This window comes from Gadus macrocephalus, chromosome 3, assembly GCF_031168955.1.
Source record: "Gadus macrocephalus chromosome 3, ASM3116895v1".
NCBI lineage: Eukaryota > Metazoa > Chordata > Actinopteri > Gadiformes > Gadidae > Gadus > Gadus macrocephalus.
The window spans coordinates 16064282-16079380 of NC_082384.1; the positions used below are offsets into that span (position 1 = coordinate 16064282).

The following is a 15099-nucleotide window of genomic DNA, read 5'->3' on the forward strand; positions in this document are numbered from 1 at the left end:
AACTGTCAAATTTGCGAGAAAGTTGCGGTGGTTGGTTAAAATTGCAAAACCGCCCTTAATTTGCGGTGATTGGTTGATGTTGCAAATCACAACATCATTGCGACATTGCATCATTTTTCATTGATTTTGTGGTGGTCACTAATAGCAATGAATGAATGCCCTCTGAGTCGGTTTCGGTGAAAAAAATATAAATAAATATCAATGAATATTCATGACAGGCAAATGTCTCACCTCTGATTGGCTAACAGCACTGTCCATCACTGTAATAAACCCAATTAAACCTCCAGAGACACGGGAAGAGAGACAGAGACAGAGACAGAGAGACAGAGAGAGAGAGAGAGAGAGAGAGATCTCTTGGCCAAGAAAGAAGAGTTGAGGAAGTTATGGTTGGGTTGAACATTCATTCACCGTGACCGCGGGCTTGTTGTGTTGGTTATTGAACTGTTAACCCGCAAACTTGGGTTATGCTTATCAGCCATACTATAGAGATCATGACGATAGCTGATGTAACGGGAGTCCGGGCGTGTGCAGGACCGAACCGCGCTGTATGACCACTGTTACACTGAGCATAGACAGTGAAAAGTAGCTGAGACGGTAGAGGGGTTAGAAACCAATAAAAGAAAATATGCTATTTATTTCAGGTAGCCTAAAAAATATTTTTTTTTCTTTTGCACCTAAAAGATTTGAAATCCCTGAATGCTTAAAATCCCCTCCCCAAAAAAGAAAAGAAAAATCACATTCCCAGCACCCCCTTGGTTGGGAGAACGCCCCTGTTGAGAAACAATGCTATAGAAGATGCTTTAATACGCTGTTATAACAATCGTATAAAGACAGGCTATGTGAATGTTAATTCAGAAACAATCAGATTCTGATTTATTGCCAAGGTTCCTTCCCACACAAGGAAATTGTCTTTGTAAGTTGGAAAACAACTGCTCTCTTGGGATTTAGAAATGCTAGTAACAGTAGCCAAAACAACAAAAACACAATTAAATTTGGCAAATGATTAGTTATATTAATATTATTAGTTTTTGAAAATAAAGTACAAGTAGTATTGCGCCAATATAAACTTAACAGGCCACTAAAGTCACTAAATTGGCAGACTATGCCATTAACGTTCCTGGTATCAGACGACCATCAGATTAAACGGGCATATAATATATGACAGACACATTATAAGGTTATGTAAAAATAACTGTCAAATAACCCAATTATTATTCACAGTGGGTTGCAACAGACATTCCCTTCAACTAATCCTCTTCATCCTCCAGCAAGAAAAAAACAGGAAACAGACCTTTTATCTCCTCGTGCTCGGTAAATTTATATAACTATTAATCACGGTTAATCCTTCAGGGCTTCCTGGGTCAACCTTTAGCACAACCACTTCTCCTACGCCACAAGAGCTCCTTCAATCCAACATATTAGTCTTCTTCTCTTCCCCTTCTTTGATCACGTGCTCAATTCTTCTTTCCCTGTCAAAGAGAGTCCCAGGGACGGACTCAGCAGGAAGCTCAGGGAGACGTCGCCTCCATGACAAAGTACATCTGCCTACTGGCTAATACCGGCCCAGCCCCTAAGTGGAGGAGACAGTGAAGAAGGTATCAGGGATGGGTGGGAGGGGGGGACTGGGGTTGAGGGGGAGAGAAAGAGAAAGAGACCTAGCCATGATTGAGAGCTGAAGAGAGACAGAGAAAGAGAGAAAGAACAAGCATACACACACACACACACACACACACACACACACACACACACACACACACACACACACACACACACACACACACACACACACACACACACACACACACACACACACGCGGATGGATGGACTGAATATGTAACAACACTCAACAAGATCAATCCGGTCTTCTTTATCTCCAAGGCCCACTAATCAAAGCTGGGCTAGAATAAGGCAGATGGCCATGTCCCAACCATCACTCTCGAACAGACGGTGAAGAGTCTGCAAGCCGCAGCCTATTCATTAGGGCCCACAATGTGGAATTGATCTGGAATAAATAGGGTCTGAGCAGAAGCCTCTCCAGGTCATTAGTATGCTGGTGTCCATTTTGGTTTCCTCAACACATGCCTCCACAGTCGTTCAGCTTGGGCCACTCAGTGAACATCCGTGACTGGGGGCCCATCTTCATGACGTTACATTAAGCGTCGCTGAATGTACTGACAGCTGTCACAGCATGCACTCAGGGGCGAAGGGCCTGTTAGAGAGGAAAGGCTACATGCTGGATCGAGCCAAAGCCTTGGCCTTTCAATTTACCCATTTGCTTGTTTAAATTATTGAGGGAGCCACTTCACCACTACTGTAAGGATAAATTCACACATCCATACAGACACATTGGCACACACACACACACACACATACACACACACACACACACGTGCACACCAACGTACAAACATTCAGACGCTCATACTGACACATATACACACAAAATCTCTCAGCCCCTGAATCCACAGCAGCTGGAAAACTATTTTTCCAATTAAACTGTTTGTTTGCAGAGCAAACACATCCCAGCACACCAACAGAGTCGACGTCTCTATGGTGTTTGATATGCAAACCGTCCAATGTGCAGCAATTTGCAACCTCTGTAATAAAGTAAACACCAGGATGTGGGGGGTTTGGATGTGGAAACAGCCATTGTACCTCCCACATTCTACTGCCCCCTGTATATAATTGGTCATATTCTGGATCCATTAGAGGGATAAAGATTGCTTTACTGTTTACCTCTTGCTAAATCTGTGTCCATATTTATATTGTTTTTCTGAGCTTTGGCCCCCCCGTTTGCCCCCTCAAGCCGTTAACCTCTCAGGTGTGCTCCCTGTGCTATTTCAAGGAATCAAAGATCGAGCATGGACTCTGATAAAAGCACTTTTTCTGCCTGACTTGAGAGTTCACATAGTCTATAAATGCTTGTTGGTTTCACTTAAAAAGGCAAAAAAAATCAATGTGGACTCCAGTGGGGTACACATACTACTTTCGAGGCAGAGGGAACCATAGCAGAAAACATGCAGTAGGGGCTGTTGCCTTAAACCCCTCTCAAATTTCTTCTTTCAAATTAAGTTATTTACACTGAGGGATGCAGATACATGTGCCTTCTCCGAGTACTGTTTTTTAAATAAAAAACACAAGAAAAGGTTCAATAGACAGAATCTATAGCAGTGCAAAGCTGTTGGGATCAAGGGGTAGTTCCGAATAACTGTTTTTGTTGCCTGGAGCTAAAAGCTACTTCCATATGGGAGTCTGGGAACAATAAAAGGGATGGATGGGAAAAGAAAGGTGTAGCTATATGTAGCGCTGTTCACATAGATCACGGTAGAGTAGACAGAGGACAAGATGGGCTCAGGATGAAATCCCAACCACAGTCCAGATTAAATTAAAGCCTATGGTTTCAATCTGGGGTGCCCCTCAGGAACTCTTGCACTAAAGACATATTTATTTTAAAAACAGCTTTGTCCAGTGGTTGCCATGTCCCACTTTTAAATGCAATTGGTGGTAAAATGGTCTGGTTTCTATATTGGTCACAGGGAGTAAAATGCAGTCTACTGCTAGCAAAACCTAGCACACAGCAAAATCCAAAGTGTTAGATATTCAGTGTTTGAGTGGAGTGTAAAACACATGGGGCCCTATTTTAACGGTCTGAAACGCAAGTGGAAAGCGCAAAGCGCAAGTAGCTTTGTTGTCGGTTCTACGGCGCTATCGCTATTTTACAGGCGGATAAATGACACTTGCGTCGCGGCGCAAGTGTCAAAAGGGTTGGTCTGAAGCAGCCTAATTACCCGTAGGTGTGGTTTGGGCGTAACGTCCAACAAACCAATGAGAGTGCCAGCTCCCATCCCCTTTAAGAGCCATGACCGCATTTGAATCGGACGAGTTGATATTTTGACAGCGCGTCTGCAGTCTCCGATGAGACAGATGCACATGAATTTCAAACTGCAAATGGCTCAGTTTATTGCCAAATAATATGGCCTAATTCACACATGGAATAAGGGGTTTTCTTCCACAACTTCAGAAATACTGAGTCCTCAAATAAATTTCGCCAAAGAAAACGTAAATAATATAACATATGATATCCGGTAACTGATCTATTTAATGAAATACGCAATACATTATCAACATTGTTTCTTATCAGTATTGTATGCTATCCTAATATGCATGTGTCTCCGCGGTAATAGACATTGCCATTGATTGTATTATGCGTTACGTGTTTAGTTTGCGTGTGTTTAAACAGAGCACACACGCGCGCCCGCATTCATTCATTCTTTTTAACACTCACTCGCGGTAAAACAATGTTTTTCACGATCAAATACTCATCAATCCTAAAAGTTATGGGCATGTAGGCCTATACGATGTCTGTGTCAAGAAAATATGTGTTTGCTCTACGGTGTTTGCAGATGCATTGATTTAAAAGGACAACTTATTACCGCTGCATCAGCTGTTCTTTCCCAAATAATTTACCAAGAATGTGCGGCTAGGTAGATGAGAGAAGCAAAGTGTATGCGCGAGGTGCACAAGCAATCCGTATGCATCGCATGCGCATGTAGGCTATGCATCCGCCCTTAAAATAGCATCTGAACAACGCGCCACTGACTTTAAACCAGGTATTTCCTGGTCAGTAGCGCAATGGTATTCAGCAACGGCAAAATAGCGTTTGCGCCAGAACACGCCTCCTCCTTCCGCCGAACCGCCCCTTGGGGCGCATGATCAATCCCTAATTTACCGGCGAGTGGCGCTGGTGGGAAAAGAACGCTCTGCGCCAGTTGTAAACTAGCAACGACACATGCGCCAGTGACTAAGTCACTTGCGCCGGATGCAAGATAGGGCCCATAGAGTTGTTTCAACACAGGTTTAGTGTAATTTAACTACAAGAGAGTTATTCTTCAAAAAGAGTTGTTGTTAATACAGGGAGTCAAATTTCATTTTCTGCAAAACACTACAGTGTTGATTTCAAAATATACCTAGTGTTACTCCAGAAGTCAAACCATTGGTGGTTGTCTGAAAGAGGCGGGAGTCTAGCCAGACACACTCTTTTCTTTGGACTGGAAAATTATCGGACATCACTCAAACTGTGATTAGGAACATCCATGTGTAAGTATGTCTAAGCAAATATGTCTATTTAATTCAAATGTATACCCAATAATGTGTATTTTACAAGAAGCTAAGGTTAAACATCAGTATTGGTTAGCTAGCATTAGCAAACCATGGTTAGCTAACAAAGCAGCAGCATTATACAGTGAGGCGGCTGCTTCTCATTGGGAATCTATTGAAAAAAGGCGCTTGTACTCGGAAAAAGGCGTGATGTGGACACTGGCCCTAATCATTTTCTTATGAAGAAAAGTATAAGCAACACACTGATTCGGCATGGCAACCGGAGCTTAATAACATTGCGCACAACTGTTACTTTGTTTTAGAGCAAGTTAGATGCTTGTTGGCCCCTCCATGCTGTATTAGGCTCCATGGCATTGGATTGGTATCACTGACCACTGAAAATGTCCTTAACAATAAGTTTAGTACAGTAATGTGATGTTGTGACTCGTTGCGCTATATTTATTTTATTATTTAGTTTATGAACCGGCATGTAACCTACATTTTGGAAGGATTATGTACTCTGGTAGCTCAGACATTTATTTTGAAGGAGGCTGGTTAGGATTTCCGCTATCAAATTTCCATCATATTCTTCTTTTTCCTGATATGTCGACCAAACATTTTTACTAAATTGTTTAAAGGTTGGGTATGGGATTTGCGAAACGCCAGCAGATTTTGAAAATACACAACTCAAAAGGTCCTACCCCCTCTCCTTCAACGCTGACTCTGACTCCACCCATTCCAAGTACATGGACGCGCAATCATGCACGAGCGCGAACACAGATGGGCGAGAGCGAGCCATTAGCTAGCTCCAGTAGCTACCGCAGGATAACTACAAACAGGAGCTTGCTCTGGGTCACGAGTACTGCACGAAGGGGTCGCACGCGGGGCGCGGGGGAGGGGGAGTGCAGTACGACCGTTTGATTGACGTACTTACTGTCCAATGCAACTCGGTGGCTCTGGAAATCATTGGCTGGAGTTTTTCGAGCCCTGCCCGTTCCACAGATGATTGACTTGTTTAATTTTCATGTCAGTACTTCTAACTCAGTGGCTGTAAGTGGGTTATGATAAGGATTTCAAGTAATTTTGCAAAAATGGCCAAAAAAGCGAATTCCATACCCAACCTTTAAATAAGTATATTGGGGTTCATGTTAAGGTTAGACACTTTTACATGAAGGAAAATGATGGGTGTTATCGTATAAGTATCGAGCGCTTTTTATTGTACTGCACTTGTCGCGCTTCCGTTAGCTTTACTTCCTCTTTGGGTCGGGACTCTTCGCGGTAAGCTACGTTTCCACTCTGCTCTCTGCACTTTCGTGGTTTTCTGTTCAAACTATGAAGTAAAGGTATTGAAAAAACACATGAAAAGTGAGTTTATTGACATTTTTATGTACTGGGTTCGTGATTTCATCCATTTCCATGTATAAATCTGCTAATTAGAGAAGACGTGCATCGAGGACTGTTAGCAGGGCCGCCATGTGGCCATACAAGCTAGCGTGTGTACAGTCAAGTCTGTTCACTAGCTAAACCAGAAAAACGACATTGACTGTTCCGCCCAGTGGCATAATAAAGGCAACAAAAAAAGACAATTTCACTGAAAAAGGTGTGGACTATTCATGAATGTACTTTGTTTTTAAGGACATAATGTTGGTCAAGATGAGATTTAGTGGCATTTAGAAGTATGTTAAGGTGGCAGACTGAAGAAGGCTATGAAGACTATAGTTCATTGATTCAGAAAGGTTGGTATTAGTTTTTTCACACAGCCCTGATTGTTGGAGTAAACTAATAAGTTGCTAAAATGTTAGTTCAGGCTATAATGTGATCTGATTTTAATATGGTTACATTGCCCCATCCATCAATTGTTGTTTATTATGTTGACCAATGTAATCATGTCTAATGGAAAAGTTAAAATGCAATTGGTATACTATCTAAAATGTAGAATAAGAAAGTTCTCTTGTTCTATAGTTAAAAGCCATTTAATTATTGTGGTTTCCTATTGCACACTGCTCAGAATTTTCTAATTTTTAGTGTCAATAAAAGAAGCATACAAAGGACCATTTTTCTAAATCTGATATTCTCTCAGTAATAGGGAAGTTAGGTCTTCCACTACAGACTGAGTTACACTTGACAGATGAATCAAGGACAGAGGTGGATGCAGATGTATTTGAGTTCCTTTTACAAGCACCTTGCCATCAATGTGTCCACAGAAAAATCTACAGGTAAGACTTAGTCTTGTTAGGAAAAAATAAGGATCATTAACCAGATGTACTGTAATAGTATGTATTGTGAAGTTTGTTTCAGTCAGCTAACCTGTTGGGACTTTTTAGTTAAAGAGAGTTTGGCTGACAAGCCAAAGAATTTGTTAGGGGGCCTCAAACAATATTTTTATTCAATTGCGTGTGTATTTCTCTTAACTGTCTTGCAGTTGTGCTTCATCAAGATCTATTAGATGTTTCATCTGAGTCGCTTGCGTCAGAAATCTCATCCTCTGTGCCTTCAGATTCATCTGATGCAACAATCATTCTTGAGAAAGATAGTGGATTGAAAAGGACCCACGCCGATCGGGAATCAGCAGAGGCGGTATATAAACTAACTTTTTTAATGCATTAAGTTCGTTTTTAATCCTAAACATAGACATTTTGCTGTGGTTTTGTTGCAGGGGAGGTTGAAATTAAAACTTATTTTCTTCTTTGTCTTCAGATGGTGAGAGATATACTTCAGTCCAAGCCAGGGGGAGAAAAGGTGTTGACAAAACAAAGTCATTGACGGATGGTACACGGCGACAGAGGGAAAACCTACTGGTGGCTGACATGGTTGAAGTTCATGGGTAAGCATGTCATGTTCTCTCTAGTGCTCATCATGTCTCGACAAATAATATATGTTTAGAGCAGGGGTGCCCAATACGTCGATCGCGATCGACTGGTCGATCGCTAAGGTAGCGTGGGTAGATCGCATGGCATTGAAGGAAAAAAAAAATCATCATTAAAAAAATAGACGTCAGCCTATCATCCATCCCCCCTAGGAAATTTGCGCATGCGCAAACAACGGCGCTAAGTGCGGGAAAATTAAAAAAAAGCTTGTGAGTTACCTAGTTAGCCTTCAATTTTTAGCCCTCGGTTTTTTCTCTTAATCTTAAGAAAGGGTATGAAAATGAGTGGGGGAGCTGGACCGAGTAAGAAGCCAAAAACGTATCACTTTCATAAGGAATGGGAGGAGGAGTTTTTTTTCACTATGTCATTTTCGAAGTGCGTTTGCCACATCTGCCAGTCTACCATCGCAATACCGAAGAAGGGAAATGTGGAGCGGCATTTTCGGACTGCTCATAAAAACTACGACACCAACTTCCCGCCGAAAAGCGAGCTGAGAAAGAGAAAGGTCAAGGAACTAAAATGCCAGTTGTCCGGACAGCAGTAATTTTTCTCACAGCTAACTTCAAAAGCCAAAGCCGCCACCGAAGCATCGTTCCGGGTGAGCCACTTAATCGTTAAGAACAAGAAGTCCTTCCAAGATGGAGAGATGGTAAAAGAAGCATTCGTTGAAGCAGCTGACTCATTGTTGCGAGACCTAAAAAACAAGGCAGAAATATTATCTTCGATCAAAGCTCTCCAGCTGTCAAGAAGTACAGTTACGTGGCGCAGTGAGGCCATGGCCGAGGATTTGACGCAGCAACTTTGGAAGGACATCGCAGATTGCAAGTGCTTCTCACTGCAGTTGGACGAATCTACGGACGTGAGTGACACAGCCCAGTTGTGAATTTTTATTCGGATGGTGTTTACTGACATAACTGCAAAAGAGGAGCTGTTAACACTACTGCCCATGAAAGAACACACGCGAGGAGAGGATATATTTCAGTCTTTCAAAAACGTTATCACGAAAACCCAGCTCCCAGTGCACAAATTGGTGTCCATCACCACGGATGGAGCACCCGCAATGGTTGGCCGCGTGAATGGATTTATTGCCAAGTGCAGGGAGGACGATGCTTTCCCGGACTTCCTGAATTACCACTGCATAATACACCAAAAAGCGTTATGCGCCAAAATGCTCAACATGAAAGAGATAATGGATGTGGCAATGAAGATCGCCTGTTCTATTCGCGCCAGACCTCTTCAAAGACGGCTATTCCGTGCACATCTAGAGCAGGCTGACTGCGACCACTAAGTTGTTGCTACACACTGATGTGAGATGGCTTAGTCGAGGGAAATTCCTTCAAAGATTTCGAGAGCTCTGTCCAGAGATTAAGGAGTTTTTCCATGTAGCTGGACATGCAGAATACAAGCAACTAAATGACGGTCAGTGGCTGTTAGACTTGGCATTTTTAACTGATCTGACAAACCTATTGAATGACCTTAATCTAGAGCTGCAGGGAAAAGACAATTCAGTGATTAATATGATCAGCTCAGTTGATGCATTCAAACGAAAGATGCAACATCTCTTCTCAAAGCTGCGGTGCCATGATTTGGCAAACGTCCAGAACCTGCAACAGAGCTGGAGATGCAAGGGAAGGCCTGTGTGCAACTTGACAGTGCACGCTACACAGAGCAGATTGACAAATGTCTGTCAGAGTTCGACAAACGCTTTCAAGACTTTTCTTTGCTCGAGCCAGTCGCTGCATTCATCCAGCCACTTCATTCTTTTCGGGAAGATGCTGAGGTTGATTCACTCGCATCAAAAATTTCAACACTGTTTCACCTGAACTCCTCTTGAGTGGAAGAGGATATTTTGACATTACAAGCAGACATTCAGCTGAAGTCCAGAGCTCATGGAGAGTTCTGGAACTTACTCACAGAGGAAAGGTACCCCAACGTGAGGAAATGTGCTACCTCCTTGACTGCTTTATTCTGCTCCACTTATTTATGCGAGTCAGCCTTTTCCCACATGAAGATCATTAACTCCAAGCACAGTTCCACCATAACTGATGATCATTTGGAAGTGTGCTTGAGGCTGGCTGTCAACAGCTACCGTCCGGACTATGCATCCCTGGCTGGAAATCAGCGCTCCGATGGTTCTGGTAAGCATGGCTCATTATCTCTTTGAAAACATTTAATTACTTACCTGAATGATCCAAATATTGTATGTTGCATAATCTGGTTTTATTTAAAGTTGTTTTCAGACAACAAAAGGGCTGTCAAATTAATGCTTTAATTTCAATTAATTGATTACAGAAAAACGAAATCGCACTTCTATAGTGCCCTTTGACCCGGTGCGTCATTTGCGTTGAAACAAAATGGAGGCAGACGAGAAGACGCTCTTTGGCCCCGTGAACGAAAAGTTCAAGTTTAAACTCCCAGACGGAACTGTAGATAATAACACCGTTATCTGCAATCTCTGTAGTAAGGAATTTTCCTATCACCGGAGTTCATCAACCCTTAAATATCACCTCAACACAAAACATTTGTGATCTTAAAATGCACCGTATGTTAAAGGCCCACTATGCAAGATCGGGCATTTCTTCGCTGTTTTCTTGGTTTGGCACGCACTTTTCTCTACACAGCGCCCCCTACAGCTTCGTAGTAGATATTTTACAACACTGTCGTAACAACTCTTTGACGACCCTTCCCCATGCACTTCTACGCTAGCCATGTGCATTTGTTTTCAAAGAAGCCGGCGAATGCGTGGAGCCATGTCCAAAGTAGATGAAGTGCGGACAAGGTTATACATTTTAAAACTGTATTTGTATTGCAATAAACATAAATCCATCCTTTTTTATAGTTGACGGGGAGAATTTATATCCTAGATTATAATTGTTTTATTTTAGGTTGAACAGAACAATCAGTGTAAGAGTGTTGGCCAACATAATAATCTAAATAAACAAGAACCTGGATTCGGGGATTCAGCCTGTATCTGGGGGACGAGACAGACAAACGGCAAAACACCCATGGAAACAAAGGAAAGGAAACACACAGGGCTCACAACAAAACGGTCGAGAAAACACATTTTTACAGGGCTCACAACAAAATGGTTGAGCAAACACATTTATACAGAGACTATCAACATCAAGAATACCACGAAGACAAAGTTCACCAAAGGGTACTTTCAATTTCAAAAGCAACACGGCCAAGTCGGCGTCTGATTTGCAGTCTTCTTTTCCTTTCAGTTCACGCTATTCCTGAAAAGCTTGCCCAACGTTTACACGTGTCTGGCCTCTCTGTCAGTCAGTCTCCCTTTTATCTTATTCTGTTCCTCCGACATTGGGTTTCTCTGTCTCTTTTTAGTCGGCTGATCTATGATGAATGTAACAATCCCTTAGTTACTTGTGTTTATATGTTTAGATCGAGCCGGTTCCGTGTTTGGGGGTCTGTGCCGTAAAGCAATTCGTTACTTTGCGAGACCCGAGACTCCCGCGAGAGTGGGCGGCGGGTCGCCGGCAGAAACCTATTCCCTTTCTCCACCAAGATGCGCAAGGGGGAGTCGAAACAATGAATAATCGAACAAAAATGTATAATAGAACCATCGCAATGACTCTTAGCCTGTTATATTAGGGTAAATCAAGCCAAAAAAGTTGCATAGTTCCCCTTTCACTCGTGTCTGGTCTCTTTTCAGGTCCAACTTCTTTTATTCTTCTTTTTGTTCCACCGACAGTCGCCTCTTGGGTCCCTTATCAGTCGATTGATCCATGATGAATGCAACAATTGCCTCGCAACTGGCTGTTTATATCTAGCCGGTGCCATGTTTGGGGGTGTGTCTGTGCCGTAAAGCATTTTCGAAACTACAATCTGACTACATTTTCGAGGCGCGATTGGATACTTCCGCTGCGTCACATCCGAATTGTGTCGGTCCGAACAGAGCAAGTTGCATATGCGCTTTTTCCTTGGAGAGGCGACATGGGGCAATGACACACCCACCAAACAACCCAGAAATGGTTGCAGAACCATCAGAATAACTCTCAACCTGCATAATTAATGTTATTTTGGCTAGAAAAGTTGCATAGTGAGCCTTTAATGAAAGGCATGTTTTAAAGTATATTATGTCTATTATTCATTGAATCCCTCATCTTCCATAATTTAATTTAATTTAATTATTTTTAAAGATCGGTCAAGAATTTCAAAAATATCACAAAAGCATTGGTACAGAGACAGCTTATCACTGGGAGAATTTTAATTTTCAGAGGTTTGAGTTTGGTCCAGTAAGGAAGGAAACAATTGATAATTTGGAAGGTGGTCAGACTTTACTTGCAATGTTAAACTTCAATACATACTCTGATGTGCCAACTACCAAGTGGGTGTGTAACTATGAAACTGAGTATCAAACTGGTATGTTTGTTTGCATTTCAACAAATATAGAAATGCCTGTTTTTGGAAAGATCAACAGTATCATTATAAATGACGATCAAGCTTTCATTTTGACTGGCACAGTTGATTCTCTTTATTTTGATGAGCACCTTGATGCCTACTGTATCCAGGAGAGGAATGATTAATTTTCTGTTATTTCTGTTGATAAGTTGATTTATTATAGACCCTATAATAAACAGTTTTCTAATGGGATGGATGAAAAAGTATACATTTTGCCACAAATGTACACAAATGGGCGACTTTATAATAATTTTATAATAATAATTATTTATAATAATTTATCACATTATAAAATTGCGGTTTTATTTGTCTATTTTTTTTCTTAAAATCGATAAGGATGGTCTTCCCCTTGGACCAGCGTGAGCCTCCGCTGATTAAATTTTCGATACGTCGGTGCCGGCGGCTCTGTCATGATGACACACAGTGTCTCAAGAGTGAAACCTACTGGCGCTGTTTAAGCAGCACATGTTACACAAAATGGAGGCCATGTTAGTAAGACTACAGCAATTTTGCCCATCTGGAAGTTTTTTGGGTTCAAGCCAAATGATAATGGTGAACCTAAAGACGTCAACCAGCCGATATGTCGGCTTTGTAAAAGGATGATTCTGGTGAAGGATTCCCAGACAACCAATTTACACGCTCATTTAAGAGTGCATCATCCGGCAGATCATGCTACTTTAGCTCCACGTGCCGCGGCCTCCGCTATTGCTACAACCTCGCAGCAGCCTTCAATCCTGGGCGCCTTCTCGCGGGGAAACAAATACAAGCGAGACAGCCTTTGATGGAAGCAGTAGCTGTGTTCGAAATCGTTCCCTATCACAGATATAGTGCACTAAATAGGGTGCTCGCCATTTTGTAGTGGCGTTCGAATTCTCAGTGGCAAATTTCATTCAGTGGACTTAAAATTTGTTCACTCAAAAACATTTGAGTGAACATACGATGTTCCCTACATGTTACTCCCGTATACCACAATGCAATGCAGTCGTGTTTTTCCGAAGGAGAAGAAGAAGCTGAATAGCCGCGAAAAAGTATATATTTAAAGATGGAGTCTCCGGCTTTCGTTTAGAAATGTCAACAATTAATTTGGGATTTAACAGAAAATTTAACAGGTTACATTGAAAAAATTAATTAAAAAAAAATACTTGATCAAGGAAATGTAACACTCAAGATCAATACAACCTCCAGCTTTCCTCTTGAGTGCCCGGTTTGTTTACATGATGTGGGCGCATCTGTCTGCGTCACACAAATACCCGGCGCATTTACCGACGCAAATTATGTTTAGAAATGTTCAGCGTAGTGTCCGAAATCTCGTTTGTTCACTCCCTATATAGTGCACTATATCATGAACACTATATAGGGAATAGTGAGTGAGTGTATAGGGAACGATTTCGAACACAGCTAGTGTACCACAGCTGTGACCCGGAAATGGTGCAGCGGGGTGTGATGTCATTTTGCCGTGCGAGCAGACCGGTAGGTTTCGAGCCCCACCCCTCTCCTCGTAGCAGTGAGTGAATACGGCAGGTCAGCGCTACATAGTATGTTTCTACCTGTGCCAGTTTACTTCAATTACAATTTACGGGGCTTTTTATGTTGTAAAAATAGCCACCACAGTGCTGTTTAAAAAAAAAAAAAATAGTAAATAATTAATAATTTAAAAAAAATTATAGTCAATTTGAGACGATCGACGATGGAATCCATCTATCGTCGATAGTCGATAGAATCGACTATCGGCCCATCCCTACTAGTGTTGTGTAAATTTAACTCTGGCAAGTGTTGACCAGTGTTAAATTTCAACTAGTTGCTGCAACTCTGTCACAGTGTTAAGTATTTAACCGTTTTAAAAGTGTAATTTTAACTCAATCTGGTGTGGACCAAAATAGACACTTTCAAAGTGTTTAACTCAATTGGTGTTGAATTAACACTGCTGATTTTGCTGTGTATGGTGTATTAATCCGTATGCAATTAAAAGGTGTCGATTTCAAAAAATGTCAGCAACAATTTAATTAGGCTCAGGATAAGACATATTTTGATGATTTAAAATAAAGTAAATTACAGCATAGTGCTACAGTAAACGCTTAATGCAACTGAAAGCAATCCCTTCAAGTTTTTGAAAATTTGTATATATTTGTAATAGTGCAAAACTTCGTAGTATTGCACGTTTCTGAGCCGTCCAACTTTTTCCACACCAAGGGCATCGAATATAATGCAACTACATCAAGGTTTTTGTGCACCTGGGAATTTAACTAATCAATATTTCTAGGAAGTTGCCCAAATATCCCATAAGTACTACCAGTGTGTCAACTTAGAGCAAATACTTGACCAATACACTTAGGTCTACCTATCGCAAAAGCAATAGCTTGGGTATAGTACAAAATGGCACTTCAATCAATGGCAGATGGCCCAACAATATTAAAAAAAAAAATATTGCAAAGGGACCAGGGGAGAATGACTCAGAGATCCAGCAAGAGAAAATTACATGTTGTGGAAAAAACACTCTCAAGTCCCTTGATCTAATGCCCTTTAAACTGTGACTAACTAAGGGTTCCAAGCTGCAAATAACAGAACACAGACACAAACCCAGTTCCACAAAAGGAACACACAAGCAAACTAGAAAATGCATTTCCTGCAGAAAATGTGGTGAGTGCTGTAGTACAAAGTGAGGTTGAAAACCTTTTTTATAAATTGACAGCTGAATGAAAGAATGGATGAACCGAA

The 15099-nt window shown here is 41.5% G+C and overlaps 1 long non-coding RNA gene across 1 annotated transcript in view; it reads right to left on the reverse strand.

The window, feature by feature from the left end:
- Window positions 1-713: 713 nt before the first annotated feature.
- Window positions 714-15099, reverse strand: part of LOC132454336 (uncharacterized) — a 48800-nt gene continuing 34414 nt past the window's right edge. The window contains exon 3 of the long non-coding RNA XR_009524917.1: window positions 714-1570. This is a non-coding gene — a long non-coding RNA (uncharacterized LOC132454336). The remainder of the gene's footprint in view (window positions 1571-15099) is intronic.